This window comes from Lissotriton vulgaris, chromosome 8 (assembly GCF_964263255.1).
Source record: "Lissotriton vulgaris chromosome 8, aLisVul1.2, whole genome shotgun sequence".
In the NCBI taxonomy this organism is placed as follows: domain Eukaryota; kingdom Metazoa; phylum Chordata; class Amphibia; order Caudata; family Salamandridae; genus Lissotriton; species Lissotriton vulgaris.
In genome coordinates, this window is record NC_141696.1 from 554,074,710 (window position 1) to 554,096,848 (window position 22,139).

Sequence of the window (22,139 nt, forward strand, 5' to 3'; positions counted from 1 at the left end):
AGCTCTCCCACCAAAATGGTACAAGGATACGTTGATTTCCTGGTGTCCTTCTCGAGGCAGACAGCAAACAGGCACCCTCATCTTCTTCTTCTTCTTCTTCTTCTTCTTCTTCTTCTTCTTCTTCTTCTTCTTCTTCTTCTTCTTCTTCTTCTTCTTCTTCTTCTTCTTCTTCTTCTTCTTCTTCTTCTTCTTCTTCTTCTTCTTCTTCTTCTTCTCTTCCTAAGTTAATTTCAGATCTGAGGAATTGATGGTGGGAAGCAATGGTGACAAACCACACTTGGTACTCACAACTGAGGGTCCAGCCCTAAGACAATTTCCATAGAAAAGCCATCATGTCTCTTGTTTTCTGGTACTCCCAGAAAACCCCGCTTTCACAGGCTTTCAAAATAGTACAACCTTGCAGCCAGCTTGTGAAGGTCAGACTTCCTACACTGGCTATCCAATTGAAAAGACAGTACTCCCCCTGAAAACTAGCCTTGGCTGGTACTGACTCCAAGTGTTCCACCAAGCTGACCCTTCAACCATCACTGGCAGCAGAGACAGGCTGGATTGGAGCAAAGCAACTTCAAAAAGCTATAACACTTTTTAGTATAAACATTCTACTCTGAAAGTCAGTTTTGTTCCACTCCCCCATTCCAAGATATGCAGCCAGTAATTACTTCTGCCACCATTCGTGCTAACAGGACCAGGCCTAGTGTCTTCTCCCAGGAGTAGCTGTTCACTCTCCTTAATCACAGTCTCTAGAGTCAAGAGAGAGCCCGTCATAACCAAATTATTTAGTTTCCAACTTTTAAGACAGAGACAAATCAATATTTATAAAATTATCTTTGCAATATATTGAAGAGAAGTCAATGTTCATCATTGTCCTAGACTTGTGATAAATATTCTAACAGTACATGGATGCGTTCTATAGCTGTTTCCAAGCCTGTTCTTTGTAAATATTGTTTTTGTATTCACAACAGGGCTAAACAGACTTTTCTCATAGGAAATAGTCTCTGCATTGGAGAGGAAGCTTTTCATATACTTTTGCGTCTTATTTTTTAAATAAGAGGCTAGATCTTGCAGGCTTTATAGTAATACTTTTCGGTGATTTAGCAAATGTCAAAAAAGTGGCTTTTACACATGTAAAAACAGTTTCCTTTCACAAGTGTCTGCTGTACCCTTCCTCTACATTCTTGTCAGCTCCCAAAGCTCTCTGCCACTTTCCTTTTTGATTTGAAGTCACGTTGCAAGATAAACATGGCAGCAGTTCATGCTCTTTTTACACTAGTTGTGTAATATTGCATACCTCATATAATTGGTGCCCCTGGACCCACTGTAGCCTGATAACAACTATGTCAGGCACAGGAACTTTGGTACCATGACTCCTTTTGTGGCACTGAGTCCACATTGTTCTTCATAGGTTTTCCTCTCGCAAAGATGTTTTGATTTTGATATAGACTGCTGGCTGGAGGAAAACAGAGCACTGTACATTAATAGATGAACTGGGAGATAGAACAAAATTGTATCGCTCACATAAGGATTCAAACATTGAATTACACAATTACATTTCACATATTTTTAGGCACAGAGAGAATACACTACTTCACCAGAACCATATAATTTTCAGTTAAATGGACCACATCTTGGGAGAGGGTGTGTGGCTTGGAGGTCAAGCAACATGGTGGCTCCCTCTTGAACTCCAGGCTTCCTGCAGCAGCACCGTGAGCGAAGTTTGGAGCCCATGAGACCGGCTATGTAAATGGCAGACACAGGCTGCATGAGTCTACTGCCTTCACCCTCTGAGGCCTATCGCCAGTCTAATGCTGATTCTACAAGAGGAAGCAGCAGTTACCTTCTTTTTTCACCTAACGCTGTGGTGTTGGTGGACTCCTGAATTGGGGTGGGAGGGTGCGACTGGGCATGGATGGATAGCAACAGCTTTCCCGGTTGACACCCTCACTGAAGTCAAAGTCCTCATTGTCTCGTGAGTCTAAGTGCAGTGACACAGTTTCATCAGCATTGCCTTTTCTTTTTTTGCTGCTGTTCACTTAACATGGAGAAGCGTGTATATTAGATTAAACCAGTCATACATCATAATGTTTACAGGATTACCTTTTGCCAGCTGCAAAGTTGACTTCCAGTAACTGACTACCTTGCATGGAACAATACTGCTCATGGCTCACACATCTCGTCTTAGATAATGATATGAGGAGTTAACTGTCATATGTGGGCCATGTAACTCTGTGTAACCTACTTCATTCTATTAGTTGTATATAGAAACCTATAGGAGCATTGGCATTCAAGAACGTCTTGATTCGGCATTGCACATCTGGTATAATTCCTGAGCTCTCATTATGAACAGGCTTTTATACTTTCCTGGTGGTTCCCTACTTTTCTCATCAAGTGCTCTCTCCCGGATCTGTAACAATGTCGGATCCTAAACCTACCAGAGAGGAAGAATAAAAAAAGTTAGGCAAGAACCGCCAGTCCCATACTCAGCAGTGAAAGACAAACCTGAAGACTCATCCACCCTGGATGCTATCTTGAAAAACTGACCGTCGTTCATAACATTGCCCAAAGTACCAAATAAAACTGATTTTTTACAAGTAGAGGTCGCTGGAATTTGAAAATATCTTAAATATTTGGATATCAGAGTCACAAATGCTGAGGGAAGAATCAGCTCTTTGGATGATTGCAATAATGCCCAGGACAATCGGCTCCAGAAATCTGATTCCTTGATGGCGTTATTGAAATAAGAGATCACTGACTTCGAGGACCGAAACAGGAGAAGCAACCTCAGAATTTGTGGATTCCCCAGAGGTGCTGAGGATAATGCCCCCTCCATGACTGCCTTCCTAGAATCTTGACTACCTTCAATGCTCAATATTGCATTGTGGAGAAGTGTGGCTCAGTGGTTAGAGGCGGCAGACCCGGAAGCTGGGATCGACCGTGGACCAGGGTTTGATTCCCCGCCTCGGCGGGTCTCGGGCTCAAAATTTCACGGACTCGATAATTCTCGCGCCGGTGCCTACTCAACTCACGGGGTCACACTCTGCGACTCTGGGCAATAGCTTGCTTAATCTCCACGACGGCCCCTCGCGACGGGATGCCTGGCTTTCACCTTGTGGACACCCTGCCGGGGCCTCTCACAGGGGAATACCAGGACGGGTTCCCTAAGCAAGCGCCAGGGTGCCATTTGGGTGACAGGTTGCGCTATATAAATACATTTACATTTGCAAAAGATTTTGAACTGGAGCAAGCCTACAGAAGACTTACTGTTAGGCTAAAAAAGCCTCTATTCCAAGACCACTAATCCTTAAACCTTGGTGACATCAACACTCTGAGCTAATCCTGGCCCACATGAAGAGGATCAAACCCCTCACCTGGGAAGGCATAAATATCTGTATCTTACGAGATTTTATGAGAAACACATTCCAATGCAGGAAAGTTCCCTTTCTTCTTCGCTGTACTCTTTTCTCATCAGTGTAGTGCGTTTGTGTTGCTCTCTTCTGTTTTTGGTTCTGCATCTAAGCCAGGAGATTGGAATAGTGCTCTATCCAGAATACAACCTGTTGTCGCTTCTCTGCTTTCCCATCTAATATACTTGTTGAGTTTTGAGATTCCTAAATCTCCTAATCGCCCACCCTGAAGGTGTTTTCAGTACACACTATGGGCTTAAATCGAAAGGCAAGTCCCTGAAGGAAAAAATAAATCATATAAAGAAGCAATATCGATGAGACAAGGATGGGTTGCAGATTTAACTTGTGCTGCTGCCCGTCAAAGAAAAATGGTGTACTTACTTTGATCTCTATCTGGTCAGGACTTTCCATAATTTCTGAGGATGGTAAATGGTTGATAACACACTTACAATTGGAGCTTATAGGCAATAAGCAACCCCATCCTCACAAGAGCATATGCAATATGTGCGTGTCCCATGGCTTGTCAGATGTTTGGAGGCCTCATAATGCAACAGGCAGCAAGTTTTATTTCTTCTCTCCCCCACACAACACTTTCTCGTGCCTTGACTAATCATTGGCCGAGCCCTTATTGGTCAAGCCCTCTCTATTGCACTCTTCTATGTCTCCCACAATAGAACTGATTGTTATTTTCAGACTATGCTGCAATCACAGTTTCCATACAAGTGAACCCAACACAACCTAAGAACCACTCTTTGCGCATGAACTTTGGGGTACTTTTATCATGATTAGTCAGACTGTGAATCTTCCCTGTAACTTTCTAGGACGCCATTAAATGTACCATTAGAGATAAATTCAACAGTTGTACAGTGAAAAAACAAAACAGAGGGTATATAACATTTTCCAGTCACTATCAAAGAACAGTAAAGACCAAAGAACTGTTATTTAAACTTACCAGGGACCCCACTATTACGTCCAACCTCAAATCTCTTAAATATAAGAAAGTTGTTAGCAAATGTGCTCACTTATTGGTTCAATCCCAAAAAGAAAAACATATTTTCTATCTCATTTAGGCAGGAACATCTCTGGCTGTTGCTTTGAAATTTAAAAGGAATGCTAACCGTATCTCCTCAATTGAAGACTATGGTGCCCTGAAAACTGAAACAACGGATGTTTCAGACATTTCTAAGGAATGTTAAGCTTCCTTCTAGACATCCTCTAAACCCTCTCCTAAAGAGTCATGTCTAGAGTTCTAAAATAGGATTCTGATAAAGGAACTTCCGGAGTCCGATAGACTACAAATGGAGAAGCCAATTACTAAAAAAGAGAGCCTATAAGCAATCAAACGTATTCCAAATGGTAAAGTCCCTGGTCCCGACGGCTTTCCAATCAGCATTTACAAAGCATTTGCTCACATTCTTACCACTCCATTAGAGGGGGTACTTACCCATTTCAACTCATCTAGTGTGGTATCTGACTCTGCGGCTGAAGCCACTATTGGCTAGTATGGAGTTACAAGCCGGCAACTCAGTCATACTAAATTCCAAATGGGACTGCTAAATCTCATGCTTCAAGGTATCAACGAGATTGTTGTATTAAGGTCAGCTGCTCTAGTCAAATTTAATGTAACTGTTTTGCAAATGTCAACTTTAGAAAATTAAAAGAACAGATGATAGACTGAATTCTGAACACTGCAAACATTCACCTTCAGTCACAGATCTGGGTTTAATCCATTGTTTTTTGCTTACCACACCACCCCAGTTTGGATCCAACCATATGCAAACAAGCATTGACCCTGCTCCTCATGGGAACAGTCCAGCCCGAACTAACAGGCCAGGTCCTCCCTGGACCGGAAACAATAATCCTGGAACTGGTTTTGGGGTATCCCCCCTCATCAGCCAGGTTTGCTACAATCCAGTGGCACAGTAAACATGGAACCCTCCTCTGGGTATACCCTTCCCACTTAGGGCGACAAAGGCAAAAAAAACAGATGAAGGACAAAATGCTGAATAATGCAAACATTAACCCCCAGTCACAGATATGGGCTTAATCCATTGATTGTTTTGCTCACCTCACCACCCAAGTTTGGACCCAGCTAAATGCAAATAAGTATTGACCCTGCGTCTAATTGGAACAGTTCTGCCTGAACTGCTAGGCCGGGTCCTCCCTGAACCAGAAACGGTATCCTGGGACAGCTTTCGGGGTATCACCCTCATCAGCCAGGCCAGCTTGAATCCAGTTGCACAGTGAGCACAGGACCCACGTCTGGGCATATCCTTCCCACTTGACAAAAGCAAAAAAGAACAGATGATGGATGAAAAGCTAAACAATGCAAAAATGTACTCCTAGTCACAGAACTGGGAATAATCCATCACTTTTTTGCTTGCCACCCCTGTTTGGACTGACCCATATGCAAATCAGTCTTGACCCTGCTCCTCATGGGAACAGTCTGGCCTGAACCGCCAGGCCAAGTCCTTCCTGGAGCGGAAAGAAGCATTTTGGGACCAGTTTCAGGGTATCACCCACATCAGTCAGGTTAGCGTGAATCCAGTAGTACAGTGAGCACCGGACCCATGTCTGGGATACCCTTCCCACTTAGGGTGACAAAAGCAAAAAGACCATGATGGATGGAATGCTGAAGAATGCAAACATTTACCCTCAGTCAGATATCTGGGTTTAATCCATCGTTTTTTTGCTCACCACAACACTCCAGTTTGGACCCAGCCTTATGCAAATCAGTCTTGACCCTGCTCCTCATGTCAACCGTCCAGCTCAATTTGCCAGGCCAGGTCCTCCCTGGACTGGAAACAAGCATGCTGGGATCAGTTTCAGGGTATCACCCCTCATTAGCCAGGCTATCCTGAATCCAGTGGCACAGTGAGCACAGAACCCACATCTGGGCATGCTCTTCCCACTTAGGGGAACAAAAGCAAAAAGAACAGATGATGGACAGAATGCTGAACAATGTAAACATTCACCCCTAGTCACAGATCTGGGTTTAATACATTATTTGTTTGCTCACCATGCCACCTGAGTTTGGACCCAGCCATGCGCAAATCAGGATTGACCCTGCTCTTCATGGGAAAGTTGCCACTTTCTTGCCCAACATTTTCCAGGAGACATTTCTGATTACAATCAGCTGCTCTCCTCGAAACAGCTTGCTTCCCTCCTGGGAAAAGGTGAGAATGACTCTCAGAAAGGGAAACAAAAGACCTGCTGGGGGAAGAGGTGTGACCTCCTGGTGACAGGATAGCCAGAGTGGTTGTGAGCCAAGGTGGCGAGATTCAAAGTGAAAGCCACCTTTGAAGGGCAAATGCTAGTCACACGAGGAAAGGACTGTTCTTTTGTTTAGGCAACCAGACAGGCATCTCGAGCAGAGGGGAAAACCTGTTGTCAAATACGTTTTCTAGGAGGAGTGCAGCCCCCAAGTAGCCACACCTACAGGATGGGCTAGGGAGCTCCACACACCGAGAGAAGGGTCTGGTCATAGTGGGAGGCGGGCGAATAATGCACACGGGGATAGCAAAATTCCTCAATTCAAAGAAAGTCATCATAAGGTGGGAGAAAACCTAGTAACTCATTGGCCACCACCACCCCTTAGGCTCATAGCGGGCATAAAAGCTGCAGCCCTGACACCCAGAACTCAGATCTTATCTGTACAGGAGAGAAGACCGAAGAAGGACTACTCTGCTGTTGCCTTTGTGCAGCAAAGGGAGGCTGCACCAAAGGCTGCAATGCATCTGCTGAACTTGAGGACTACCAAACAGAGCACTGTGCCAGCAGTGCCCAATGTGTGGAAAAGTTGCACATGTGTATCATACATAAGAGGTGACGTCAAGAGTCAGTTGTCTGACTCCCTGTTACTGCAGCAGGGCCATAAAAGCTGAGAAGCATGCACCCTTGAGAGCCCAGCCCCAAGAAGCCTGACCGCAGCTAAATATCAAGATGAGCCTGGGAGACCAAGTCCGGACCCTCACAAATTGCCCCCAATCTGATGCACCCGAAAGAGTCATCAGAGTGTATTTAGGTCACTCCGCAAGGACGTTATTGCAAGTTAGGAAACTTCTGGGTTTCCAGTAACTGGAGACTAGTGGCAGCTGTACCTGTGCTGGACTTAGCTGGATTTGCCGTGACTAACCCAAACCACTATTGCAGTAGATTACAAAGATTATTCTGGGTTTCCTGTAACTGGAGAAAAGTGGTAACTGGACCTGTGCTAGACTTCTCTGGGCATGTCTTGGCTAACCCTAAACCACTATTGCAGTAGATTACGAAGATTATTGCAGTGAGTAAAAAGCAGGGATTTATTCTTTCTTTAAAAATTCACATCTCTGGAACCCTCTGGTGGATTGTCATCAAGGTGATTATTCAAAGATAAACATGTAACCTATTTTTCTAAATTGATACTGGATTTGTATTGTTTTGTGTTTTCTTGTTATTTACTGCTTTGTTACTTCTTAATGCTTTACACTTGTTCCTTTGATAAAACCTACTGCTCTGTGCCACAGTTGCCCTGGAGTGAGCTACGGTTTTACAAATAGCCCTGATTGGACCTTTTAAGAGATAGTGTCATTATGACATGGCAAGATCTTACAACCACATCATATAATAATCCACAGTTTACCACATGACCCCAGTATTAACTGGCATGGAGGAGTTGAACTTTTCCTTTATATAGGAAGAGCAATGCAGGATACATGTTAAAGGCTATAATATTTTGCATGATAATGTAAAATTAGTTCATGGTGATTACTGTAGCAATGATTATCAATATGCCTGGTTTATTATCCAAAGATGCAGACGAAATCGATCACTCCGTAATTTACAATATTAGTGCTTTGCCCTAAATTCTGTGCATATATTATTGTTTTTTCTGTGTCCGTCTGCACATTACTATTGTATTGCTTTTATAAATGAAATTATGAATGTTTGATACATGTTGTCATGTTTTATGTATGAAATGTTATCCAAATAAGCTATTGTTGGTTTAAATACGAAGGGTCCATTTTACAAAAGCATTTGTGAGTAAGAGAAGTAGTACTGCAAGAGTACTCTTTAAATTACTCTTACATACCATTGTGAATGGGCCAGATAAGCACCAGCTCCCTATTAGTAAATGTACAATTAGGGAAGACCAGGAAAACCATAGTGGGGGACTGTATTAGGGAAGACCAGGAAAACCATAGTGGGGGACTGTATCATGGTAACCTTTAAAGATCCGGGCACGGTTCGACACATCTGCGGAGGGACGAACCGATCCCTTGACTCCACCATACAGACCCTCCCAGTATCCTTTTTCTTTCCTCCAATTCCCAGGCACCAGGCCCCAACACACGATGGCTGGACAAGGGTGAACGACAGACGCAATCATAAAGGCTTTGTCCAACGCCCGTACTTCCAACCGCCGGACACACCCTTCTGCGACTTTAACCGTTTTAACTGTTTGAACGGGCTGGATGGGGTCGACTGACTCACCGTCAGTAAATTTGCGACAGGGGTATCGGGCTTCTGTGGCCCCTTGGATCCCTCCACTGTGCCCCCCGGTGCTATCTCTGGCCCACGGAATGACACACTCGCCTCAGAACACGGCCAAATTGAATCCTCACACCTAGCCACTGATGGAGTAGATGTTGCTGAGCGGATAACTATGGCTCCCTCCCATGTGGGCGAGGGGGAGCTGGGACCCTTGGAGCCACACATACTTTCTGCTGCCATAGCCGCAGGCTCCATAATGCAAATGGACTATGGACTTACCTCCCACATCCCTCATGCCATGACATCTTCCACCTCCGAACATTTGAGGATAATCTCCTGGAACATCGCGGGACTAGCAAATAAATTGGAAGAGCCGGCCTGGGGAAAGTACATAGAAACTGGTGACATATGTATGTTCCAGGAAACCTGGGCCAGAGAGGACTATGAGCATCAAGGCTACGCATCCTTTTTTATTCCAGCTAGATGGGAAGGCAAAGGCCGACCATCAGGTGGTCTTGCGACATGGGTTGCTGTTCACCTGGGCTGTGTGGCAACACGGCTCCCATGCAGCTCCGACGACATTCTTGTGGTCTCTCTAACATGGCCAAACAAAGTCAACCTCCTGCTGATCAATATTTATTCTAGGCCAATGGGAAGGGCAAAAGAATCACCGACTTTTAATGAACTTTCGAACTTTTTATTGGAACTGTCGACTGATTCATACTATGTGGTGGGTGGGGATTTTAACTCTCACTTTGAGCCACTCCCAGGCCTTCAGGAAGGGTTCCTATCAGAAGAAGAAGAGAGGTGGGCAGTACCTGGGGTTGATGTGCCATCTCCAAAAGCTTGGACCCCCCTAGCGTTGCAAATAACTGCCATCACGTTAAGGTATGGACTTAGAGCGTGTAATGGGCGAACTAACTCCGACACACCAGGCAAAATTACTTATAATCGCCAGGGAAGGGAGTCACATTTGGATTATATCCTGGTACAATTAGCGAGGTGGTCAACAGTACAGGATTTTAGGGTAGTTGATAGGATGGACAGTGACCATAATGCTCTCGAGCTAGACCTCGTCCACCCAGCACCCCAGGGCCTAGTGACCCATGAGGCAGGGAATTATCCCACACTCCTGATAAACAACAGCAGGAGAAAAATTAGGTGGGAGCATATGGTCACAAACAAGGACAAACTCCCACTGCTTTATGCTGAGATTACCCCCATCCTGGAAACTGTCGGGGACCTTGATAGTGTGGCAAACAAAACAGATATTAGGAGTAAATTGTTTGATGCCCATAAAGAACTTATAAAAGTAGCGGCACCCCATTTTACACGCAAAATGCAAAAACCAAAAGTGAGGCCCCGAGGCAAAACACAAGGGTATAACATAGCCTGCAGGCGGGCCAAAACAGAACTCCTGGGAGTAATTAAGGAGGGCAAAGGAGGGGAACGCCTCAAGCAATGCAGACAAGCCTATAAGAAGCTTCTCGCACAGGCCAAAATAGAATGGGAGGAAAACCAGTGGGAGGAGCTTACAAAGGCCCTAGCAGTGCAAGACCAACGCCTGTTCTGGAGAATGGTGAATGGGGGATCAGGGAGTCTACATTCGGCAGTGGTGCCTAATATAGCTCCTGGAGTGTGGCAGGCCCACTTCCAGTCGCTATATAGCGCTGAGTCCGGAGAACCCCCTGTGCCAATTGAACTAGGGAGCCAGGGCTTGCAGGCGGATCAGATAACACTGAGTGAGGTTACAGCTGCTATTTCAGGCCTGGCTTCGGGGAAGGCGCCTGGCCTGGACGGGCTACCGGGAGATCTGTATAAACAGGAGACCACCGTCTGGGCGCCCTACCTCGTAGCCCTCTTCAATGGTGTCCTCGGTGGGATGGAAATCCCCAGTACTTGGCTGGGGGCTGAGGTGGTCCCGATTTTCAAAAAAGGTTCCCCCCTGCTCCCAGCCAACTACAGACCGATTAGCCTGATAGATGTAGCACAGAAGCTGTTCGGCAGGGTTCTTCTGAACAGGCTTCAGGAATGGATTGAGGAGGCGGGCGCCCTCAGTCCATATCAGGCAAGCTTTAGGAAAGGGGTATCGACTGTGGACCAGGTCTTCAGACTGAACTTGATCTACTGGAGGACAGTGAGGTTCGAGGGCGGTAGTCTGTACACGATTTTCGTGGACTTAAGAGCCGCCTTCGACCTCGTGCCCAGGGGAAAACTCTGGGCCATCTTAGCAGGGATGGGCGTTCCACCAGACATTTTATTGACCCTACAGAGGCTGCATCATAATAATTATGCCCAGGTGAGGTGTGGGAGGTCGGGGGAGCTGACAGATAGATTTCCCGTGGGCAGAGGGGTAAGACAGGGTTGTGTGCTGGCGCCGACCCTGTTCTGCCTCTTCGTCAACGGGATATTCGCTCACCTAAATGCCACCGACTATACAGATGCCCCTAAACTGAATGGCAACAGTGTGCCCGCAATAATGTTTGCGGACGACACGCTGTTGGTATCCAAGACACCTATGGGCATTCAAAAGATACTTGATGCCTTTGTGGCCTTCTGTCAGGATAGAGGGCTCGAAATCAATGCCACAAAAACCAAATATATGGTGTTGAATCCAAGCCCCAAACAGCGCCCGAATCCCTTACTAGGAGCAACGAGACTGGAAAGAGTTGCCACGTTCGAATATCTCGGCGTGACACTCAATGAAAACATGACCTGGGAGACCCACCAAACCAGGGCTAACCTTAAACTAGTACAAATCACCAGGGGCATTACACGGATGATGACCGGTTCGACCTATCGCCCATTGGGGGCCCTAATTCAGATATATAAGGCACAGGCAAGGGGGGCGATCTTGTACGGGGCTGAATTGTGGGGCCATATTCCATGTCGGAATTTGTCTTGTACAGAAAACAGGTTTTTAAGACAAATTACCGCACTTCCCTCTAGCACCCCGCTCCTCCCTTTGAGGCTTGATTTAGGGCTACGGCCACTTGCCGACGAGATAAGTCTAAGACCCATTGCCTTCTGGCGCAGGCTATGGAGCGGTGACGATCTCGCCGATTACAGGGCGGAACTGGTCGAACTACTAAAACACCCCAAGGCGCTCAGTATTCCCTGGGTCCAAAACATCCAGTCAGTTTGCACAGATTTGGGGCTCCCCGAGTTGTGGACCGAACCAGCTAATACAGCACCAAGAATCCCTAAGAGAGCACTCGCGAAGCTGTACCACGAGCACAAAAGGGTTAGGGTTATAGCTACCCAGACAGAGGGGTCCCTTTCCTCCTTATTCCTGCAAACCAAGGATCTTTATACATTTGAGAAAGCTCTTGATCCCGTTTACCCCATACTCACCAGAAAGTTATTTCTCCAGTGGAGATACGGCACTCTGCCTTTACGGTCCTTTACTAGTACCTGGGCACAAATCCCTTCTACCAAGTTCTGTCCTCTTTGCGCTGACAAAGAGGAAAATGACTTGCACGTGATTTTCTTCAGCCCAGCATACAAGACAGCTAGAAAGTACTGGCTGCTGCCATTGATCAAGAATTTGGGTGGCAGGGAATATGTACCGATGTACAGGATTTTAAAAAGCGATGTTTCCGGCCCAACTGTTTTTGCACTTTCCAAATTCTTAACGAATGTCTGGCATACGCGCAGCCGTCTTTTAAAAAATGCTGGGTAGATTGGAGAATCTCTTACTTTTAACAATCATCTGTAAAGTCTGGTTTTTATTTGAATAGCATGCATTGATGTTTTAATAACTGTGACAGATTCATGTGATTTTATTGTATGTGTATCTTTTATGACCAAATGGTCGAAATAAAGATTGAATAAATAAATAAATAAATGTACAATAATGGCACAGTTCTTTCAATTTGTCTTGTGGTTACACCCCACTACTTATATAGCCTTAGATCCCTAGGCAAAACAGGACTCAAATGTAATTCAATCAATGCTTATTTTAATTTGCCAAAACAAAAATATGGATGTACAAAGGTTTTTTCGCCCCTAAATGTTTCCAGAATGCTTTAAAATTTCAAATATTGCTTTGCACGAGGGCTTGAAAATTCCAGTTTACTTCTCCATTCATCTTTTTCTCCACCTTGGGTGAACCAAAGGGGTGCACTTGGTGCTCATTTTGATAAAAGAGTATGATGGCCCTAGGACACCAACGGTAAAAGACAGATTGCCACAATTGGAGGCCAGTCACCACTGATTTCTCTGTGTCCACCTGATCAATTTCCCACATTTCCACACAAACTGCAAAGTTCTTGAAGAAGTAAGTCAGTCAGTCTTGTTACTGGCTATATCTTCCCTTTACCTTTTTCTATGGCACCACAATCTCCATCAGCTGCATCGCTGGTCGCCACTGAACCTAACAGCAATAGCACATCATGCTACGGGTATCAGCAGCAGCAGAGCTGATGCAATGTTGCAGGATGTGCCATGGATTCCCTGCACCTAAAATAACTGCTGCATCCAAACACAATGATGCAGTGCTATATGAAGTGGGCTGGTGGATGGCATGTGCAAGAAGACAAGCAAATGGTCAAGCTGCTGTTGAATGCTCCTTGCCTCCCATCAAATAGGGATTGTGGTAGTTCTTGTTTTGACCACTACTGCGATTTCTCCTGAGCCACCGTTTCTTCATCCAAGTGGGCAATTGCTGCGTTGGCTGCTGTCTGCATCACACTAGTTCGTCTAGTAAGTGACTATGGTGCTGTTTTGTGAATGTGTGAGGGTGTGCTCTTCCGGACATGTACAGTATAGTGATACAGTCTAGAGAGGAACCAGCTGCTCCTGATAAGCTCATGGTACAACATATGCACCCTGGGTATGAAGGGTACTGCACCCAGATAGAAGAGTTGGAATGGCTCCAATGTTGTCGCACTAAGGCTACCATAAACCAGAGAGAACACCTGTTGGAGTCAGCTGCAGAGCTGTTTAGGAGAGGTCAGAGACAAAGTCCTAGAGAATCGGGTTTGGATCAGTAAGCACAAATGGGACTGGGTTGAGGGAGCTGAGACTATGCCCACTGGTGTAATTTGTACTTGGTAAAACAATTATAAACACAACAGGTTGAGCACATCCACTGGTGCTCAGTGATCTGTACGGGCAGGACGTTGGTGGGTGGGGGCAATCTGCCAGCAGTTACCGGGCAATGATTCTTGAAAGTAAATAGGTGGACAGCAGTGGCGGCTACCACAACATGAAGGTGGGGGAGCTGAATGGGGATGGGTGTGGGGGCAGGTTCGGGATGCATGTGGGGGCAGGGTGGGGATAGGTGTGGGGGCAGGGTGGGGATAGGTGTGGGGGCAGGGTGGGGATGGGTGTGGGGGCAGGGTGGGGATGGGTGGGGGGACGGGGAAGGGAAAATATTCTATTCTTTTAAACGTACCTTTTATCACAGCCTGCGACGCAGACGGCCGCCTAGGAGCTTTCCCAGCAGTCTCTGGGAAGGCAGAGGCTGCTCAGCCAATCCTGACGCTGCTCCCCTGCTGGGAGAGCAGCGTCAGGTTTGATCCTAGCCTCCTGCTCTGCTGCTCAGACAATGCTGTGTAGCCTGCACCTTTTCTCCAACCCGGCTGTGAACACAGCGGGGTTGGAGAAATAGAAATGCACATGTATCTTAGGCCGACCTAGAATGGCTGGCCAAACATACCTGCCCACCACTTGCCTGTCATGGCCCGGCCCCATCCCAACATGCACACACGTCAGAGCTAGTCACAGAAAAATAAAATCATATTGTTTTCATTATCATTTTACCTTTCTGTGACTGACTCTGACGAGTGGGGCGACGCTCCTCCACCATTGCGGAGGAGCCGCCCCTGGTGGACAGTCTGGGCTATTAACACCAGCCTGCCCAATGTATGCCAGCCTCATTAAGGAAATCAGATCCTCAAAACTTACCAGTAGAGTAGAAGAACTCCTGTAAGTAACATTTGATGCAGCATTGTTTCAAGAGAAAGACTCCTCCATCATTAAATTTGTACAGATCATTTCGACAGCCATGACCTCAATGAAAATATGAGGGCAACTATTATACTACTAATTATACAAAAGCAAAACACTAATAGTAAGTACTCTTACACACTACCAGTGGCACTCTCACACCCTCATAGAGTACCAGCCATGCACTAGCAGTAGCATTCCTACACTCCTTACATACAAGCATTCTTGCACTATGGATAACACTTCACACACATCAGAATAGTAATCACACACTACAATAAATATCCTGAAATCCCTCACAGATTAGTCGTCACATACTTCTGATGGCACTGACACCCCTCACAGAGTAGCTGTCTTACTCTACTGACAGCCCTCTCCCATCCCTCACACATTAGTAGTATCACAGTACCAACAAAGCCTTTTCCCCAAATCAGCAGGTCTTGATTATGAGTAGAAGAATGTTACCCAGAATGATAAATCCAGGTGGAGGTCTGCCACCTGTACTTTCAAGTGTTTCTGGGTCTGGAATCTTTGGGTCTTCAAACTGCAGACCTGATAATTCCAGGCCCTATTATATGCTGTGAGCAGCAGCACAGGCTGGCCCTGCCCCAACCCTGCAGCTTGATCTAAGAGCAGTAAGTGCTTTCCAAGGAAAGGTTCCTGTTTTTGCTCAACACCCAAACCAGCCCTCAAGCTGACATTTTTCAAAGCCTCCGAACAGGTATTAAAAGTCAAAGTTTGTCTCTAAGGAATAAGGGTTAACCATTTAGAAAAGGACATGGGACCATAATTACAAATAAAAATCAGTGCGCTATGTTACGCCAAATTTGGCAACACTGTGCTCCGACATTTTGTGAATGCAAGGATGCACTGTATTCACACAAATACGGCACACACCTGTGTTTCCCCTAGCGCTTTCTCTAAAAAAGCTAATTAGCCCCAGAACTGGCACCCTGTAACCATGTGGCATGGGTGCCTGCACTGCAAGGGCGAGTGTTTATGTGCAGAAAGGGACACCTTCCTGCACATAATCAGTCAATAATGGCGATTTGCTCTTTTTATGTGTGCTGCAGAATGCAGCACACATAGAGAGAGCAAAAAACGAGGAGAAATTAATAATGTCTCCTCGTATCACCATCCTAAGACCAGGTATTTCCTGGCATTTTTTTATGGGGCTGCACCCGCCTTGTAAATCTGGTAAAAAAAGGGGGTGGTGATGGACGGAGCATCTGAATCAATCAAACACTCACACCCAGTCAAAAGATCTGGGTTTAATCCATCACCGTTCTTTAGCCCACTCTGCCACCCCAGTTCAAGACATGGCTATATGCAAATCAGTCTGACCCTGTGCCTCATGGGAACAGTCCAGCCCGAACTGCCAAGCCATGTCTTCTCTGGACCGGAAACAAGCTTCCGAGGACAGGTTTCTGGCATTCCAGCCGTCTTCAGCCCGGCTTGCTTGAATCCAGTGGCAAAGTGAGCAAGGGACTCACGTCTGAGCATACCCTGCCACACTTATGGCGGCCAAAAGCGGTACAAAAGGGGGTGGTGATGGACGGAGCATCTGAATCAATCAAACACTCACACCCAGTCGAAATATCTGGGTTTAATCCATCACCGTTCTTTAGCCCACTCTGCCACCCCAGTTCAGACATGGCTATATGCAAATCAGTCTGACCCTGTGCCTCATGGGAACAGTCCAGCCCGAACTGCCAAGCCATGTCTTCCCTGGACCAGACACAAGCTTCTGAGGACCGGTTTCTGGCATTCACAGCCGTCTTCAGCCCGGCTTGCTTGAATCCAGTGGCAAAGTGAGCAAGGGACTCACGTCTGAGCAAACCCTGCCACACTTATGGTGGCCAAAAGCGGTAAAAAAGGGGGTGGTGATGGACGGAGCATCTGAATCAATCAAACACTCACACCCAGTCAAAAGATCTGGGTTTAATCCATCACCGTTCTTTAGCCCACTCTGCCACCCCAGTTCAGACATGGCTATATGCAAATCAGTCTGACCCTGTGCCTCATGGGAACAGTCCAGCCCGAACTGCCAAGCCATGTCTTCCCTGGACCGGAAACAAGCTTCCGAGGACCGGTTTCTGGCATTCCAGCCGTCTTCAGCCATTGTAAATCTGGGGCAGCATAAATAAGCAATGGGTGTTGCGGTTGAACGCCTACTGCAACACCCATTGCACGCCCCTTTGCCGCAGAGGAGTTTGGCTGAAAGGGGCATATTTACAAGGTGGCGTTAAGCCATGTTAAGTGGCTTAGCTCCCCTTGTAAATTTGGGAAATGCTGCTATGCCACTGGGGCGTCCAAAAAGTGATGCTCCGGTGGCGACAGGGACTTGTAAATATCCCCCTAGGTGTCTGTGTGGTAATTTCTCATTCAGGAGAGAAAACTTATGATCACTGGTTTTTGGTGTGGGGATACCAGTTGTAATTGGGGATTCTATCCCCCAGTAACCTTCACCAAAAACCGTCAACCTTGTAACCAGGGCTTCAATCTTTAATTTTATGACCTTTTCGACTAGACATCAATGATCAATAGAGAGACCGATAAAGGAGAAAATACCAATGCAGCTTAGCATCTTCTTTTTCCTAGAAACAAAACTTAACCATACATAGGTGTTTTATATTTGAGTTGTATATCTTCCTACTTTGCTTGATTCCCAGTAAATTCATAAATCCTTTTTATAATTTGCCACACAAGTCAATTAAATGTTTTGTTTATAGCCACAGCTGTCACAATGTACACGCAAATAAAACAAATCATAAATAGCTTCATAAGGCACAATATAAAAAAGGATACTATCATAAAATATAAACGTCAAATAGCATAGCTGTTAAAAAGCAATTCCATAAATCGTTTGTGATTCACTCATTTCTGAGAGAGTTATTGTATATCGCTCAGTATCCAGGCAATTCTAAAAGACACAAATAGCAGTTGTTTGCAGTGTGTCCATATTACTACTTCCCAAGATAATACGGATGGCATGAGTAATGTCTTATTCTTTTACCAACAAATGGTACCATTCTTTGGATCATCAGGAGCGTTTTAACACAATAAACATAAAAAGTATCTCTACTTTGGCAGTGTTATATATAGCCTAACGTTTTGTAAATTGGGACAGCCAGTAAAGTAGGATACATCCCTTTGTTTAACACTCAAATTCATACATTTTTAGAAATGGATAAAAGTCCAAATATATATTTAATGTGAGAGGCCATACAAATAGGAACTTGAGCTGTTTGCACTGGCAGCCAGAAGTGTGGCTCAATGATTAGAGCGGCAGACCCTGATGCAGAGGTCTAGCCCGGGACCAGGGTTCAATTCCCCGCCTCGGCGGGTCTTGGGCTCAAAATTCCACGGACCTGATAATTCTCGCCTCGGTGCCTATACCAATCATGGAGTCCCACTCTGCAATTTCCTTAATCTCCACAACGGCCCCCACAACGCTAAGGATGCCTGGCCTCCGTCCAGGAGTGGACGCCTCACAGGGAAAGCAAGGATGGGTTCCACAGCGGTATTTGTACAAGCGCCTTGAGACCCTTGCGGGTGAGTAGTGCGCTTACAAGTATCAATTTACAATGTTTGCCTTATTCTAATGCGAGCAAAGCTCTTTTTCAGTATCTGTTATGCAGACTATTTGGAGCACCTACTTATTCAGAAACGGGTGTACCCTGATTTGCATAGGCAATCCAGTGTGGCTTGCAACATGATCCGAATTGGTGCACAAGGGTCCCACAAAGGCTGGATTGACTAAATATAGATAATTCACCAATTTATTTTGTCTGACTTTGGAGGTGCGTTACATATAGGAAACTGCAGGCTTAACAGTTTCAGAGATCACTAGGCAGCCGAGCTGTCTGTGTGTATTCAATAGTTCAGTGCCTGTTCTGTATTCAGGGACAGCAACATGTTATAACGTTTTGTTTTATTTGCCTACAGTTTAAGTTGGAAGTAAATAGCTAAAGGGAAAACTGTTATCCTCTATAATTCACATGCTAGAGCAATATGTTTGCAAGTTCCTGTATTAAGGAAGTAATTAGCCCATTCGTGGTGTATGACCCTCTCACAGGAAACTTTAAGGATGCTTTCCACTTTTCCAGTGTGTGTATGTGTGTGTGTTTGAGTGTGTGTGGTGGGAAACTTATGTGCGCTTTTGTGACTTTGTAGGGTCATGCAGACATCCATGCAAAAACACACACATACACATCACAGTGCACTTTCTAAAGTATTAAAGCAAGCATTTAGGGGCTTATTTACAAGCCCTTTGCGCCGCCGGTGCGCATTCTGCAGCTCACATAGAACGAGGAAATCACCTCTTGTGAGTGTTTACAAAAAGAATAATTGATGGAGAGAATGATGTACAATGTCAAACATTCACTCCAATGCAGAGATTTGGGCCTAACTACATTGTTTTCTTTGATCCCCGTGCCATTCCAATCCAGACCCAGCCATATACAAATCAGTCTTGACCCTGTTCCCCATGCAAACAGTCCAGCCCGAACTGCCAGGCCAGATCCTCCCTGGACTGGAAAGAAGCATCCTAGGACCGGTTTCGGGGCCTCACCCTTCATTAACCAAGCTAGCTTGACTCCAGTGGCATGGAGAGCACCGGACCCACGTCTGCGCATACCCGTCCCACTTGGGGTGACGAATGCAAAAAGAACAATTGATGGACAGAATGCTGTAAAATGTCAAACATTTACCCCAGTACAGAGATCTGGGCCTAAATCCATTGTTTTCTTTGACGCTCATGTCATTCCAGTTCAGACCCAGCCATATACAAATCAGTCTTGACCCTGTTCCCCATGGCAACACTCCAGCCCGAACTGTCAGGCCAGATCCTCCCTGGTCTGAAAACAAGCATACTGGGACCGGTTTCAGGGCATCACCCCTCATTAGTCAAGCTAGCTTAAGTCCAGTGGCAAGGAGAGCATGGACCCACGTCTGGGCATACCAGTCCAACTCAGGGTGACAAATGCAAAAAGAACAATTGATGGACAGAATGCTGTACAATGGCAAACATTCATCCCAGTACAGAGATCTGGGCCTAAATCCTTCGTTTTTTCGCTCCCCATTCCAGTCCAGACCGAGCCATATGCAAATCAGTCTTGACCCTGTTCCCGATGGGAACAGTCCAGCCCGAACTGCCAGGCCAGGCCCTCCCTGGACTGGAAAAAAGCATCCTCGGACCGGTTTCAGAGCATCACCCCTCATCAGCCAGGCTTTGTCTTAGGTTAAACTTAAGTCAAACTTAAGACAAAATCCTAACTTAAGACAAAATCCTAACTTAAGACAAAATCCTAATTTTACTACTACTAAATGTCTTCTATGAATACCAAAAGTAGTAAGTTTAGGATTTTACCTCAGATTAGTTCTGTGAATCGGCCCCACTGTATCTTAGGGAGCACCTCCCTGGTGGTGGACACCGCTGCTTATGTGTGAAAAGTTGGTAGTAGTAATTACACACTCATATATTTGGCTCCACCCCCTGTTTCAGAGGGTGGGGGCATGTAAATCTACACTTTAGAGTAAATTTACACTCTGAGATAGCGAATAACCGAAAGTAGGATTTACTCCAAAGTGTAGGAATAATTTACACATGAGTAAATCTGTATGCAAAAATTTACATTTGCGAATAGGTATCCTTGTTTTAGAAGTGAGGCTTTCAAGATAGGGGGTAAGGTCGGGGAGCTAGCAAGCCCGGAGCAAGATGGCCACACTGTAGTGAGGCTCTGCTGGCCGGGCCAACAATCCTTCCAATATCAGCGGACCCATCGCCCATCGGACCCCAAAGCTGACAGCGTTTCATAGACGACATGGAGGGGGACCCCCTAGTGTGCAACAGTGATGAGCAGATGCATTGTTAGCCTAGTATCCCTGCTGGGAGTTTCCCGGGTGTTGCGGCCTCAAGGGCGAGCAAGATGGGGACGTAACCAACCAGCAACTCATCGTAAAAGCAGACACTCTGGTGGGCTTCCAGTGCAATAGACAACGTTGCGCCAACGCGGAAAGGCAAGTGGATAACGTCTATTCACTGCGGGCTCACATAGATGCTACTTTAGAGTGTGCAATAGCAAATGAGGATGCGGGATGGTGGGCCTCGTCCAGCGTGGACCAAGACCCTACAGCAACGCACCTCAAGCCCCAGCCAAGTATGGCAAGTGGATAGATGCAATTGTGGAGCGCGCACATAATTTGCCGCTGAACGCATCGGTGCTGCTGTAGAGTGGGAGCGGGCAGTGTGAGCGGCCCCAACGCGTATGAATCAGCTTGTTGACTGTGGCAGCTTGACAGTGTGCATACTCCGGCACCGGGTTGTGTGTGGGGCACAGAGGAACGTGGGGCCTATGCGACAGAGGACTCCCCGTGACAAGAGAGCACAAGTACTATACAGGCCTCCGGGCTCCGGGAGAGAGGTGCAGCGATATCCGGTGCTGGAACGGGCCCACCTGAAGGCATATCGGACATGTGAGACCCCTGCGCAGAGTGTGGGGGGGCATCAGTGCTCGCTGGGGGCCCGCTTGGTGGCAATGTACCAACGGCGCTCCTACTCTGTGCACGGAGCGCGCTAAACAGAAGTCATGAAGGCCCTTGCTGTGGTGTGACGAAGCGATAAGCGTGACATAACTGTGTAGGGTGCACCCTCTGAAGCGCTGCGGGACAGTGAGCCTAAGCAATAGACTTGGAACGTATAAGTGGAGTAGCGGAATTAAAGCTAGCAGTGGACCGAGTCATCATTGCTGCATCCACAAACAGGCCCTGAGCTGACGGCCGATCTCTTGGCCCGGTGTGGGTTCCCCCGGGGGCCTACTGGCGACCACAGTAAGGCACGCAGAAAGTGGCGAACACCACAGACAAGTGTGGGGTGTGAGCGCGCAGCGGTCTGTATCGTGTGTCAGGCTCTGACCGTGTTGGGATGAAAGGCGGTGCACAGAGAATCAATCAGCCAGAAAAAGGATTGCAGTGTTTGGGACTGTGGCATGGTAGCTGCACATACCCACTTGGACATCACCATGGGAAAGTCTGATAAGCAGTAGTCAAAACTGTCATTCGAATCTCCCCTTTCGAGTCGTCCAGCGGGGGCGCACTCAGACACGGAGTTGGAACAGCACCAGACACAGCCCTCCAACCTAAAGTCTACGCTACAGAGCCTACAAGCCATTGATGGCAAAATAGACAATCTGTCCCTCAGAATGGACAAAATGATGGCAGCATTGGATAAGCAAGGCGAGAGGCTCACAACCGCAGAACACCAAATCTCAACCATGGAGGATGAAGCGCATGGCACAACAGATAAATGTCATG

The 22,139-nt window shown here is 46.4% G+C and overlaps 1 protein-coding gene across 1 annotated transcript in view; it reads left to right on the plus strand.

Annotated features, from left to right (window-relative positions):
* Positions 1–22,139, plus strand: part of NALCN (sodium leak channel, non-selective) — a 2,672,759-nt gene that overhangs the window by 1,643,955 nt on the left and 1,006,665 nt on the right. The window lies entirely within an intron of this gene.